This window comes from Ambystoma mexicanum, chromosome 7q, assembly GCF_040938575.1.
Source record: "Ambystoma mexicanum isolate Mex_15411 chromosome 7q, UKY_AmexF1_1, whole genome shotgun sequence".
NCBI classification, from domain to species: domain Eukaryota; kingdom Metazoa; phylum Chordata; class Amphibia; order Caudata; family Ambystomatidae; genus Ambystoma; species Ambystoma mexicanum.
In genome coordinates this window covers 983,792,112-983,807,571 of record NC_090941.1, presented here as the reverse complement: position 1 = coordinate 983,807,571, position 15,460 = coordinate 983,792,112, and the positions used below count along the sequence as shown (strand labels likewise).

At 47.3% G+C, this 15,460-nt stretch overlaps 1 protein-coding gene across 3 annotated transcripts in view; it reads right to left on the bottom strand.

Moving 5' to 3' along the window:
- Nucleotides 1-15,140, bottom strand: part of P2RY6 (pyrimidinergic receptor P2Y6) — a 514,342-nt gene extending 499,202 nt beyond the window's left edge. For 2 of the 3 annotated variants that reach the window (XM_069640103.1, XM_069640104.1), the window contains exon 1: nucleotides 14,616-15,104. The gene's annotated coding sequence lies outside the window, so the exon portion shown is untranslated. Of the gene's footprint in view, nucleotides 1-14,615 lie in introns of all 3 variants that reach the window. The other variant, XR_011284150.1, reaches the window with a different exon arrangement.
- Between the last annotated feature and the right edge of the window lie 320 nt (nucleotides 15,141-15,460).

Here is a 15,460-nt window from a genome sequence, read left to right as displayed (position 1 = left end):
TTAAAGAAGTTTGTGGCAGATTCTGGGCCAAGTTGGGACATCCGATTACCTCTGGTCCTAATGGCCATCAGATCTACCCCTTCATCTGCAACCAAAATGTCACCATTTGAGTTGATGACTGGACGCAAGATGGTGCTTCCGCAGCATTTGCTCTACAGGACCCAAGAGCAGACACTGATAAATGCCTCCACTACTCATGAGTATGTGGAGAATTTAAGGAAACACCTTCAACATGCTTTTGCTTATGCTCAGCGGAATCTAGAAAGATCGGCTGATAGCATGAAGACCCATTATGACCTGAAAACTTCCAGGAAGGAATATCAGGTGGGAGACCGGGTCTATCTATACAACTTCCAAAGGAACCAGGCCAAGCAGCGCAAATTTTTGCCTACATGGAAGGGACCCTTTGAGATCATCGACAAGATTTCCCCTGTGGCCTACAAAATCCACATCCCCAAAGGTCCTGTGGCAGCGGGGGAAGACAAGTGGGTCCACATAAACCAGTTGAAATGTTGCCATCCCAGGCACACTCTGCAACAACTGGAGGAATCCACTGGAATCCTAGCGGGTACTGTCTCAGACTAATTCAGTTCCAACCATAAAACATACCACATCTAGTCTCTAAAATATTGTGATTTGCATGAAACTGTCTCTTAGTTATACTGTTTTTTTTCAAAATAAGAATGTAATGTTTCGTTATGATGAAATGCATATGCTGCCCCACTATCTCAACAGTGGTGGAAATGTCCATGAATAGGTATTGCTGCTCTTCCTTTGTCGTCCTAGGAGAAAGAAAACCTGGAGACGGGACAAGGAGGACGATCCGGAGACTGGGAGGATGACACAAGGGGGCCCGGGGTACCGCCCAATTTTCCCATCAGGACCGGCGAGGAGAACCGATCGATCAGTACCGGATGGAGGAAAAGATGCTGAACTGTGCCATCTATTGGAAGAAGATGAGGAAACATCCCAGGTCTTGCGAGTCCCATTCGTGAAATAGAATGGCCATCGCAAGAGGGGGGCTTGTGGGATGTATTTACCCATCATCCGAGCCCTAACTCAAAACTGTGCAGTATTGACATGGAAAACATCATGATGGCCAGAGCTTCCCAGAAAATGCACAGGGAAATGCATGAAGAATAGGCTGCCACCCATTTTTGCCGATGTTATGGGCACAGAAGGACGCTGCCTAAAACCACCATTGGACTACCCACACAGTAGTCTGAAACCATTGGGAGTGGCAATGCTGATTGCCAAAAGCAAACCCATAACTGTTGGGAATTCATTTTCTTAAATCCCAAAAAGGGGTGCAGTACCAGTACTCACCACTATCCAAAAGCCGGCGGTTTAAAACCACACCAGATTTTACTTTTTGTAGAAAACTGAGTAAATGAACCCAAAGCAAGCCAAAGAAAGACTTACTGAGAGGTGGATCCAATGTAAAGTTATATTCTGAAGTGACTTGAAGGTTTATAACAAGACTGGCTGAGCTGTGGATTTCAGCAGTTTAAGTAAATTTGGACTGAAAGACACTAAAAAAATCTAAATGTTTAAAAGAAATGAGTGACCTACTTTGAGTGTCACATAGGTTGCAATTGTTAAATGTCATAGTTTTAAACTTAGAATCAGCATCCTAGCTGCATATGTAAAAAAATGTCTTGACTTAAACTGGGGAACAGAAGTGACATTTTATCTGAAACCTGGCTTAAGGAACTGAATTCTGCCTGGCAACTACCCCCATCAGGAGTGAAACTTGAGTCACAGCTGTGTTCCCAGGCCTATCTGCCTTTTGCTGGCCACACTAAGGATATGCCATCTCTCTGATAATTGAATTAAGGGGAGCCCCCACAGAATACAGGAGCTCTGAACAAAGCCCTGTCCTGACTCAGGCAAATGTTTTATTGGCGGGAGTCGTAAATGGAGCTTCCTCCTGGCAGAACCTGGGAGGGGCAGGGTCTCTGAGCTTGGCAGAAACTGGAAAGACTGGTTTCTGTACCATGTGACATGAAAAGACACACCTCTATAGCCAGAATATGGTTTTAGAAAAAGATGAATAACTCATAGAGCGGACTTGTGAAAATTATTTAAATGACACCATAATTCTTGTGATTTTTCTGCCCACATTTTAAGAGGTTTTTAGAACCGGTGGCATGTTCAGGGGGGTTTTAGCGGAAAAGAGGATATTACTCAAAATGTGTGCATGTGAAAAATCTGACACTTCATCAACTAATGTCCATACTCCTTGCGCACATGTGTGTAAATTTGGGGTAATGTCCAGGATTGCAAACCAGTTAAAAAGTGCAAAATATCGCCATTTCTGAATGCAAGCCCCCAGGAAGAGCAGCGTTGGAACAGGGGATACCTCCTGTGATATGTGATGGGTGCATGTAATTTCAAACCACTGTGTAGCTATGAAATATGTATTTGGTTCAAATCTAGATTTGTGTGCAAGTTGACAGGAGGAGTGGACTTTCCGCAGGCTGTAAAATGACATCACTCTGACACAACCTAGCTCCCCCAATCAGGGGAGAAATGAAAGCTTGGCCAATGATAAGTGGAGAGGGGCTGGCTAGTGATGCTGCTCACACACACCCATTTTAAAAACACATAAAAGCAGAGAGACAGGACAGATAGGGACCTTCATATCCATTTGCAGCTGGAAGCTCTGCCGGGAAAATCCATACTTTACCTCCATCAACCTTCAGAGACCCAGACCAGCAGAGTAGAGCTGACCTGTTAGCAGAACCAGAGAGAGCTGACCCAGATCACTGTGAAGTGCAGAGACCAGAGTCCAGTCTAAAACCTGACCAGATCCGTGGCGAGGCCCATTTAATTCAAGAATATAGTGTGAGTACATAGCAAAACTGTGCAGAACCCAATCTCTTAGTTAAAATAATATAATCAAAGCTATTTTAATCTAAGTAGAACTGCCTCCTAACTGTCACCTGTCATTTGTAAAGCTGTCACCTGTGATTTGCTAGTTGCAAGCTGCACTTGTCTTTGTGAACTTTAAAATTTCAATCTGAAAAACGACCTTTATTCAATCGCTCATATCTCCGCGACCGTTTGTGCTAGACTTGCAGTAACTTTCATCTGGAAGCTGAGATCCTAGGCTTTCATAGGACCCCAAAACGATAGTGATAGTCCTTGTAGTTCCTCTGTAATCGCGCTCGGCGCATTCGCAAATTTTGCCGCGATTTGCAAATTTCTCCACGTGTAAAAATCTGCTGCTGCTTGCCTTTCATTTGCCAAGAATTCATTTAACCTACCAATTACTCCTAGATCCTTGCTAAAGTGAGCCTGGACTAATATTAACTTGATTTCACTCACCCTGAACCTCCTAGAGGGAATTAAAAGCATTTTAACATATTTTCACTCCATTGCCAGCACATATCAAAGCATTTTGCCTGTGTTTTCCACGTCTGTAGTCTAAGTTGCTGGGTGAACTGAATTACATTTGAATTGCATTTCTGAGAATTGTGTGCCTTCCTTCCATTTCCTTGCATTGCATAAAAGGGGGGGGGGGTGAATTGTCCAAGAAAGTGATTACATTGTCTTTTGCTGAAATCCTATCAAGTTATTTTCTGTACTGCATTTCATTCCACATTGCATCCATTTGAAACCATAAAAGTATTGTTGCTATCTTATCCATTTCATGTCAACTCCTTAGTGATTATAAAGAAGTGTGCTAGTGCCAGATTCTCCGTTGTTAATCTTTATCATATCCGATTAAGTGTGCTATTCAATTATTAATTTATTATAAAGCGTGATATATATATATATATATATATTGTTTAAATTATCAAATAAACCTTTAACTTGCAAAACAGAACTACTTCTTGGCTCAGTGGGGTCAGGAGGATTCCAAGAGAGGGGTGTTATATAGGGGTAGTCATCCAGAACGCATGAACTGGACATAAAGATATGTCAATAAGGGTTTTCATTCAGTATTCTAGACTAGGCGTTGACTTGGCTGTAGTGCTGAATTGAATCCTCTTACAAAACCCTGTCTGGAGGAGACTTCTAGATACCCATGGTGCATTACACCTCGCCCTAACCCATTGGTAAACACTAAGCAAGCAGCATATACAAAGACAGCAGGGCACATTTTAATATCAATGATGGTCCTGGTGAAGCAACATTGCGAAACACATGTTGATATGAATTGATAGTCAATGGATAGAACTGTGCCATTCATTTATATGAGACTAATTTCAGATAAACCAAAGCTACAGCAATGCTCACTGCATAGAATAATATTCAACAGATTTTGGTAAGTTTACCAAATAATGATTTTCAATTCCTATTAAAAAACACAGCTTTATAAATTAACTCAAGAGAACCTGTATTATCAAATATGAACCTGTATTATCAAATAGGGCAGCTTTAAAATAAACATATTGAAATATTGCACTCTGGGGCACATTGTGGAATACAGCACTGCTTGGGCAGTTTTGGATTCCCAGCTGTGTGGCAGCCGCCTGCAGAGCCTGCATTTTGAGAATAGCCATGTCTTTGCCGGCAATAAATGCGTCTCGCCTCATTGCTGCTGCAGCGCTGATGCACTTGGATCAAAGAGAACAATAGCATGCTTTATTCACCCCCAGCAGTGTGGGATATTGGGCTGGATTATCAGCCTGCAGGCAATGGGATTGTGTTTGTTGGGTTGTGACGGGAGGCTGCAGGAGCCATATTATAGAAACATGGCATCAATGCAAGTGCGGTTACCGCTAGGGCAAAGACTGGCCCACTGGAAAAAAATGTATTCTTTCAATGCATTTTTGCACCAGGGCGAAGGACCAGGACGAAGGCAAACATTGCAAACACGCAATCATGCAGTGAAAGAACATGTATGTTGCATCAGAGCAAGATTTGCACTTGTGCTAACGGCACTTGCACCAGCGCAAAACTTCCATAATCGTGCCCAGATCTTGCCCACCACTAAATAGTTTGCTATAGCGTGCACAGCGCCTGGTTGGTTGCATTCAGAACGGCCAGAGAAAGCTGAGCACCACTCACGCAATGCCTCACATGCTCTGCCCAGGTGCCCTAGCCCTGCCAAGAGCAATATGCTCAATTTTCAGCGCTTCAACTAAATGAAAATCAGGCCCGGTCTAGCCTTTTATTTGATTAACACGGGTCATAAATTGAGTCAAGGACACAGTGCTGACTTGGTTTGCAACACACCAGGACCATAATACAGAAAATTGGCATGGGTACAAGTACAATTAACACTAGGGCAAACAGTGGCCTAGTGCAAAAAGCTATTCTTTCAATGCATTGTGGCACCAAAGCAAAGGACTAGTAACAGGGCAAACATTGCCCTGCTGCAAAAATACATTGAACTTTTTTTTTACTGCGTCAGTTTTTTAACTTGTGCTAATTACAGGGACGGCATAAGGGCTTTTCTATCACTTCAGTTGAAAGGGACCTTGAACCTCAGGGGGGCCCCCAGCATCTGCCCCCATGTTGCCACACAGTAGTTTCCTAACACAGCAATATGTTCCTTTCTATATTACTTGTGTTCTGGGGCTTTAAATGTGCACTATGCAACACTCGCCTTATAAGCTACGTTTGCTGGCCCTTCCTGCTGTCGCTTTCCACAGAGTATACAGAAGTGTTGTCACCTCGTTGCCTTTTGACTCTGGTTCCTCCACATCAGCCACTTCTTGATTAAGAAGGATTGATAGGTTTTCAGTGTGAATTTAGTGTTGCAGCTCCCTGCTGGCTGTCCGTCTAGTGATAATCGGCAGTTATTAACACCTGGTTGTATTTATTTGTCTCCAATATGGTGTGTGTACCCCAAGGGGGCCCGCTGGCTGTTTTCCATTCTGAGTAAGGGGGTCCAACCATCATGTTGCGTAATTACGCCAGGCCTGCGTAATTGCACTTACACTAGTGCAAGGTTTCTGTAATAGCGCCCACCTGCGTTTCGTTGCAACCACAAAAGCGACCCTCAATCTTCTTCATTTGATAGACTAGGGGCCTCATTACACAGACGGAGGTGGACCAAGGTGCTATTAGCACCTTGGTCCATGCCGATGAAATACCGGCACCGCCTTGGAGGAAAGGGGAATTACCACCCTGTTCCAAGGTTGGTGTGGCGGTAATTCCCCCTTCCCCCATTGCCTTTCCCCATTCCCATCTTTGCCCCATAGGGCATAATGGAAATGGGGAAGGTGCTAATTACGGCACCGAAAATTGCAGTACCGTAATTAGCTCTCTGATCCCTTTGCTGGTTGTTTTTTAACGCCTGCAAAAAGCAGGCGTTAAAGTCTCCAACCCGTAAAGGGGACTCGTAGTAAGGCGGTAAGGGTTAACGGTCACCGGTACCATTAACGGTGACCGTTAACCTTACCGCCGTCCGTGTTAGGTCTGAATCGGAATTAATATCCAAACTAAATGCAGGTTAGAATCCACAAAGGTGAATCCATGGTTTAAATTCCCAGTCACCGTGCATCAAAGGGTGCGTGCAGCTTTTTATAAGCAGCGGTCCAGCAGTCAGTGCCAAACTGAGGCCCAGCCAGCAGGAGTGTTGCGAGGTCTGGAAAAGATCTAGGGCTAAGCTAATTTCAGGACTGTCAGGATTTGGGGCTAGCTAGCCTTTTGGTTGTAGCCTCTGAGCTTCTATCCGGGGCTACAACCAAAAGACCGCCCCCCTAACAACTCATCTGCCCCCCAGGATGATTCCGTGCTTGATTTCATGTTCAGAAAGTATTACAGAAGCATTTGTGAAGAAGCTTGAAAAAACTGCCCCCAGGGGTCATCATGCCCGAGGCCGGTCAGATAGCTCAGTGAGTCAAGTCGCCATGAAAACATCTGTAAATGACCTTAGTCAAACAAAGCAGTCGGGCGGGGTCACTTTCCATCCTTCTGAAATTGATAAGCACTTACTTAAAGGGTCTCAAGAACTAAGCAAGCGCTCTCCAAGAAACAATAATTACTTAATTGGGGGTTACTCCTTTAACAACCTCGGATGGATGAAAGTCTCCGATCGCCCTTAAGAAAGTAGAACCTGTGACCTGCGGGCTATAACCTTTTCCTTGCAACAGTCACTTAATCCGCTGATCAACCGTCGCAGAGATAGACTAAAGCGAAGACATTCACAATGAGCAGAAACAGGTTTTCACGTTGGTAGTAAATGTGACTCGCTCAGATGTCTACATCCACGCCCTCTCTGGGCTTTCCCCGCGAGATATCTGGGCGGAACCCGAACCGTTCACCACGACACACAGACATCTCTCTCCACCAGCTGCCACTGTCTTTGGAAGACTGAGGATAAAACGAGCGTGGGCAGGGACATTATCTCATCCAGGCACAATTACAGCATTGCCCCGTATCTGCTCTTAACGGAGAGGAAACCCGCAAATGCGTTAATCAAGAAACGCGTGGACTCTCGCGCGACAACGCAGATCTTACGTGTAATGTACGGGGAGGTGGCTCGGTGGGTTGCGCGCCGGCTGTGGCGCACTGGGCACAACGTGCAGGTCAAAGGCTTGAGGTCCAGCAAATGACAACTCCGTTATCTTGCTGAGTTCGACAGCATAAGTTACTGAGATGCGTAATGTATCTTGCTACCTAAGAGACAACTCAACGCGTGGTCGTGTTTTTGACATATGGCCGGGATACCTTCATGTTAGAAAGAGCACCTGATTTAGAGATGTTTTTGCTAATTTGTTGTTGCCACTCAATATATCAAAAACGCAGGCGATCGGGCCTGATTTGCAGAATTTTTTGCGTGGTGCAAAGTGACTTTGTACTGGTGCAAAGTGACTTTGCACTGTCAACAAACACCTTGCAGTGCAAAGTGACTTTGCAATGTTCTGTAAATCACTTTTCAGTGAAAAGGTACTCCTTGCCCTGTGCTAAACGGGCCCAATTCACGGTGCAAAGAATACTTTATCACTACAAAGTGTTCTGTAAATCAGGGTGTTTGTTGGCAGTACAAATAAAGTCACTTTGCACCACGCTAAAAATTCTGCAAATCAGGTCCGATCACGTGTGATTGTAACATATTGCGTAATTAGCTTTCTGCACAGGGGGCGGTGGGGGGGGGCGTTCCTTTCAAGGCTGTGCTGCGCGTAACATAATAATAACAGAAAAAAACAACAACAAAAAAAAACGGAAATTCAACCCCGTGCATTTGGGACTATATTGAACATTTTCACAGAGCTGATTACACATCCCTCTTTCTACTCTTAAAGGAGCTGTCTAGCGAGTGATGCCACAATATGTCTCAAAACCCAGCAAACAGACTGTCCAGAGTCGGTAATCTTCTTGGTTGCTGATTATGTCATTGCGGGTGAAGTGAACTGCAGGGTCTCAGTGCTTTTAAAAGCCCCAGTAAAGGCGCTTTCTAGTAAACAATGATATGATTGGTTATTTATAATGCGCTTAATACCCCGAGGTTTCTAAGCGCGGACCCGGTGTTCGAACCTGTGTTGCTCCGTGTCGTCTTGCTTTTAGGGCGAGCACGTTGGCCATGAGCTATCCTCCCAATACCACTGCCGCAATATGCCTGAAAACCCAACCCGAAATCATCATGTCTGGGGTAGTCCAGGGTCCTTGCTGTTCTTGACTGTTGGTGATTTAATGACCGGTGAAGTGCATTGGAACAGTCTCTGTTCTTTAGACAGCCTCTAGTAATACATATCTTCATATGCCTTAAAACGCAACCAAAAATCCCCAAAGGTGCAGCCTGGAACCCTCATTGGTGCCGATTGTTGATGCGGCAATGAAGAGCAAAGTGGTTTGCATGTAGTGAACTTCACACACATGGCATTGTGGCATAACATGAGAGTTCTGTGCGTGCCACCCTGTGCCACCGTACACTGCAGACAATCTGAAACTGCACATACCCGGGTGGCATTTTATGGTAAGCAAAAAGCGGTATTTCTAAAAGAACATCGCTTAGGCCGCCTTGTTTATCATTTCAATGTCCTTAGGGTTGAGCCCAGAGGCTTGCTAAAGAGGGGGGCGGGGGGGGGGGGGGCTATAACACCGGGTCTTTTGCTTGTAGCTCCGGATAGAAGCTCAGGGGCTAAAACCAAAAGGCTAGCTAGCCCCGAGTCCCCCCAGTCCCGACATTAGCTAAGCCCCTGATCTTTTCCAGACCAGCTACACCCCTGGTGAGGCTCCTGCAGAATAAACACCCCCAGGACAGCAGCTCTTCATTTGAACGCCGCTGACTAATCTTTCACGCATCTGCTCGGTTGACATGAAACACCTCGCGCTCACTATTTTGGCGGGATTTCCCATTTCAAGTCGCGCATGACAAGCAGCTGAGTGCCCCTGTCAAACAATGATAGAGGCCTGCGGTGGTCTGTGTGTTTGCAATTTGAAAGCATTAGACACTGATAATCAACCAGTCCTGTTGTCCAGACTCTCACAGTGCATTCTGGGACTTATAGTTCTGACTTTAAAAATGTAAAAATGCGACAGCCTCAGTTCTAAATCAAACTGTCATGCCCCTGCCGCACGCGAGTGCGCACACAGGGGCTGTGAGGCACGGACAGGAGAGGGAAGGCGCGGGGAGCAAGCTGTTAGTGTGCGTGTGCGTATTTTGTCAGTAAGTGTGCGTCTGTGGGGGAGAGGAGAGGGAATGGTTGTGGTGTGGAAGGGAGGAGGCCGGAGGTGGGAGGTGTGTTTGCATGAGTGCGAGAGGAGGGGGAATGTGTTGGGCTGGGAAAGGGGGAGTTGTGATAGATGAAAAGGGGTGTTTGGGGGAGAAGGGGTTAAACCCCCGATTTACTGGAAATCCATTGGGAGAGGGTGGGCGGAGGAGTGGGTTCAGTATGTGAAATTTCAACCTTTTAAGGCCTCTCAAAATCAGCGAATAAAACTCAGTCTTTTTTGTGTTCCGCCTTTAAAGTATGGAAATATCACATACAACATACAGGAAAGCAACATGACATACACTAAAGAAAGCAGGTTTTAAAGCACAGGTATATGCAGCAGTGCAGCATGGCACACACTAAAGAAAGCAGGTCTTGCGGCACAGGGATATGCAGGAGTGCAGCATGGCACACACTAAAGAAAGCAGGTCTTGCGGCACAGGGATATGCAGGAGTGCAGCATGGCACGCACAAAAGAAAGCAGGTCTTGCGGCACAGGGATATACAGGAGTGCAGCATGGCACACACTAAAGAAAGCCGTTCTTGCGGCACAGGGATATGCAGGAGTGCAGCATGGCACACACTAAAGAAAGCAGGTCTTGCGGCACAGGGATATGCAGGAGTGCAGCATGGCACACACTAAAGAAAGCAGGTCTTGCGGCACAGGGATATGCAGGAGTGCAGCATGGCACACACTAAAGAAAGCAGTTCTTGCGGCACAGGGATATGCAGGAGTGCAACATGGCACACACTAAAGAAAGGAGGTCTTGCGGCACATGGATATGCAGGAGTGCAGCATGGCACACACTAAAGAAAGGAGATCTTGCGACACAGGGATATGCAGCAGTGCAGCATGGCACACACTAACGAAAGCAGGTCTTGCGGCACAGGGATATGCAGGAGTGCAGCATGGCACACACTAAAGAAAGCAGGTCTTGAGGCACAGGGATATGCAGGAGTGGAGCATGGCACACACTAAAGTAAGCAGGTCTTGTGGCACAGGGTGCAGCATGGCACACACTAAAGAAAGCAGGTCTTGCGGCACAGGGATATGCAGGAGTGCAGCATGGCACACACTAAAGAAATCAGGTCTTGCGGCACAGGGATATGCAGGAGTGCAGCATGGCACACACTAAAGAAAGCAGGTCTTGCAGCACAGGGATATGCAGGAGTGCAGCATGGCACACACTAAAGAAAGCAGGTCTTGCGGCACAGGGTGCAGCATGGCACACACCAAAGAAAGCAGGTCTTGCGGCACAGGGATATGCAGGAGTGCAGCATGGCACACACTAAAGAAAGCAGGTCTTGCGACACAGGGATATCCAGCAGTGCAGCATGGCACGCACTAAAGAAAGCAGGTCTTGCGGCACAGGGATATGCAGGAGTGCAGCATGGCACGCACTAAAGAAGGCAGGTCTTGCGGCACAAGGATATGCAGGAGTGTAGCATGGCACGCACTAAAGAAGGCAGGTCTTGCGGCACAGGGATATGCAGGAGTGCAGCATGGCACGCACTAAAGAAAGCAGGTCTTGCGGCACAGGGATATGCAGGAGTGCAGCATGGCACGCACTAAAGAACGCAGGTCTTGCGGCACAGGGATATGCAGGAGTGCAACATGGTACACACTAAATAAAGCAGGTCTTGCGGCACAGGGATATGCAGGAGTGCAGCATGGCACACACTAAAGAAAGCAGATCTTGCGGCTCAGGGATATGCAGAAGTGCAGCATGGCACACACTAAAGTAAGCAGATCTTGCGGCACAGGGATATGCAGCAGTGCAGCATGGCACACACCAAAGAAAGCAGGTCTTGCGGCACAGGGATATGCAGGAGTGCAGCATGGCACGCACTAAAGAAGGCAGGTCTTGCGGCACAGGGATATGCAGGAGTGCAGCATGGCACGCACTAAAGAAAGCAGGTCTTGCGGCACAGGGATATGCAGGAGTGCAGCATGGCACGCACTAAAGAAAGCAGGTCTTGCGGCACAGGGATATGCAGGAGTGCAGCATGGCACACACTAAAGAAAGCAGATCTTGCGGCACAGGGATATGCAGGAGTGCAGCATGGCACACACTAAAGAAAGCAGGTCTTGCGGCACAGGGATATGCAGGAGTGCAGCATGGCACACACTAAAGAAAGCAGGTCTTGCGGCACAGGGATATGCAGGAGTGCAGCATGGCACACACTAAAGAAAGCAGGTCTTGCGGCACAGGGATATGTAGGAGTGCAGCAGCATGGCACACACTAAAGAAAGCAGGTCTTGCAGGAGTGCAACATGGCCTGCGAAAAAGAAGACATGCCTCACTGCGCCCCACTTAACCGCTCTTTCCGACATCTCTTTGAGAACTAAGAGTGTGACTGAAACAGTTACGTTCCATGTTATGCTGGTCTGCATTAGTAATGTTTGAAAAGGCTGAAGTGAAGACCCTTTGGCTCCTCATCTTTCGTCGTTTCTTGCTTAACGAGACTGGGTGCGAGACCCCGGGAACTGACTACTACTCAAGCCGCCGCCATTGTTGTGGAGCCAGCAATAGACCCCCATCTCCCCCCCTACCGTCCCCGTGGCGTGCTGCTGCTCTCAACCACACAGGTGCAGTGAGAGGGGAGAGGCGGGGGATTTGCAAAGAATCTCAAAGAAAGGAATCCAGAAAATAAAGAAGGACGCATATTCTAAAGGCCAAACATTTAATAAGAAAGAAGCAGGAATGTTGGGGACATAGCACTGGAATTTCAAGAATATGGCTGCTGTAATGGACTTTACAGTCTCCTTGGTTTCGGATATAAGTCAGTGGTGCTGTGCAAAATGAATGTTAGAGACAATGAAGGAGCGTGTTTTAAAAAAGGATGGGAACAAGTACCACTTGGACCGGGACACAGAGCCTGCTCATCTGAAATCTTTGGCTTTCAAAACTGGAAAATATTTCACCCTGATGATTTTCCTTGGGCTCTCGAATTGGTCAATGTCAGTCTTGGATTTACTTTGCATTCTGGTACTTGTAGGATCACTACATGTCCAATGCTGAAGCAGCTTTGGCTGCAGGATGGGTTTTAGTTTTGTGGTATTGCATTCCAAATACTCTACATTTTGCTACTTCCTATTAGACTTTACAACAAGTCACACAGATTGCACTGTATTCAAGAAGCTTTGAAATCCAGATGATTTAGTCAGACTCCTTTTGAAATCCTAGTTTATGAATTTGAGCTTTTATGAACGGGAACTACCACACAATGGGACAAGTCCCAACCATTTCGGTACGTGCTTGTCCATCAATTCATTTGTTTGCATCCTTGGGGTATGATGGACAATCCAACAATACAAGTGCCAATCTAGAAAGCTGAAAAGCTCAATGTTACCCGAGCCCTGGTTCTCTCTACGCTCGACTGCACCCCCAACAATCTCTACCTCAACGCCTGTAAAACTGAGATCCTTTGCATTGGGACCCCTGCTCCCTCCTTTTTCCCCTCACTCTGGCCTTCCTCCTTGGGCTCTCCCCCTGCTCCTTCTTCTGAAGCCAAAAACCTTGGAGTCATCTTTAACTCCTCTCTCTCCTACCTCCCTTACACTCAGGACATTGCCAAGAAGTCCCACTTTCAGCTCTTCCTTCTAAAAGGAATTCTCCCTTTTCTCACTTTCCCCCCAGAAGCTCATTTTCAACCCGGCCTCTGGTTCTCTCTAGGCTTGACTATTTCAATAGCCTCCTCCTGAATCTACCATCTTCCACTTTGCAACCTCGCCACCTGATCCAGACTAGGGCAGCAAGACCTATGCTTGGCCTTAAGCCCAGGGACCGCATCTCTCCTGCCCTAAAAAGTTTTCACTGGCTCCCGGCTGCTGCAATTAAATTCAAAACCCTCTGCAGCATCCATAAAGCTGTCTGGGCCCGGGGACCACACTATCTTCAACTTTATTTTACTACATACTCTCCCTCTAGATCACTATGTTCCTCTGGCACCAACTCTTTGTGTGTAAAGCGTTTTGCTAAACAGGGGCTAGGTGGTTGTTCTCTTTCCTCAGCTGGTTCCCTTCTGTGAAACAGCCCCCCCTTCTGCGCCTTGAGCAGGACATTCATAAATTCTGGAAGCTCCTTAAGACTTTCCTTTTTACCTCCTCCTTCCCTTCTTCTCTCCTCTCTACTAATCCCACAGTTGCGCTGTGATTGGTGTATGGGGCCCCTATGCATCCTCAGGGCCCCTGACCTCCCACACCCAATTGGCCCGGCTCCTGCCTACCCTCAACACTTTTCCTCAACAATCCTAGCACTTCATCTGTGGCTCACCCATGAGCTCAGACTCCCCAGCACATACCCCCTCTGCCGTCTTCCTTGCTGCACTTGCACGTTCTGAATACTTACAAGGCGTAGTAGGCTTGTCCTTTTTCCTCCTACTGCTCTTAAATATTGTGTTTTGTCAAGTGTTTCACTTCCCTTGTCCCCCCTCTCCCACTTCCCCCTGTGGGTGCTTTGAAAACGTATTTTCGTTGATGTAAATGCAAGCAAACAGTACAAGCAAATAGTAAATAAATAAACATATAGGATTGATAAATACCTCTAGAATGAAGGGGCGTGCTGGGGTGTATAGAATCCGTAGGACTCGTGGAAAAATAGGGGCTTATTCTGGCCACGAACAAACATGAACTGAAAACACCAGACTCTATCGATCACCAGAAAATAACAATCAATGTGATTAGAACACAGTTCCGGCATGCAGCCAGAACACGAAAGCGTCCCATGGGCGCATCCTATTTGCAGAGGCACTGGGCCCGGTGGCCCATGACCTCTGACCACCAGGACACCACCTGCCAGTCCCCCATACGAATACATTCTTGCAAGTGTAGCGCTTGGTAACTTGGGGGAGCATCCTGCACATGTGCGCATGAGCCCACGGGTTGGAAAAGGGAGAACTAGGCAGTGGACGAGTGGCGTCCCTGTGACATGGACCCCCTCCGGGTCACGCACCCTCCAGTTCTCCAGTTCCACATGTGTAACATGCACCCGGGCTTACCTGAGCTTATTCGCTCGGAGATGAGGTGCGAGTGTCGGCGTAGAAGGGTGCAGCCCTGCCCGTCAGATCCCGGTGGGAGTGCAAGCCCCCTGGCTCCGTGCCCCGTGCATTCCCAGGTCACACACAGTCGGACTCCACCGGCAGAAGGCGGGAACACAACACTGGAGCCCCCGGCGGCGGCGCTAGCGGCAGCTCTCACTCTCCTTCCCCTGGCTGGACCCCCCTCAGGGCTGGCACCGTTGCCTAGAACCTGATTGGCAGGAGGCCCCCCGCACCCCTCCCTGAGTCCGGCCGGCTGCCAGCAGGAGCGCGACGCCAAGTTCACTTTCCAGCAGCAGCAGGCTCGCCCGGCTTCCTTCTGCTCCCCTGCTCCAGTGGCCGGGGCTTGCAGCAGGCGCTTCTGCAGAGTGATTCACACTGCTCTGTCTCCGCGATCCAGTGAAGCAATGTGTGCCTCTGCTGTGCCTCGCAGACACTGTCTGCATTGCAAGCACCGCTGAAGTGAAACGTCACCCCGGGCATGGCTCTGCAGGGCGTGCAGAAGTCCATCCTCCAATGAGATGGAATTTAGGGACAATTCTGGCACAGACTTCCAACTGTCAGCCGGTGGTTTCTTTATCAACTATTAAAAAGGAACAGTCGGGCGTGTATATTATAAATCTATCCAATCATGTATCTATTTCCCATCATAGCGAATGGATCTATATATCGATATCTATGTTTTACACAGGAAGTAGATTTTAGCTATCCATCCACCTGTCTATCTATCATGTAACTAACCTATCTCAATTTCTCTCTCTCTCTTTCTCTCTCTCTCTCTCTCTCTCTCTCTCTCCATCTATCTA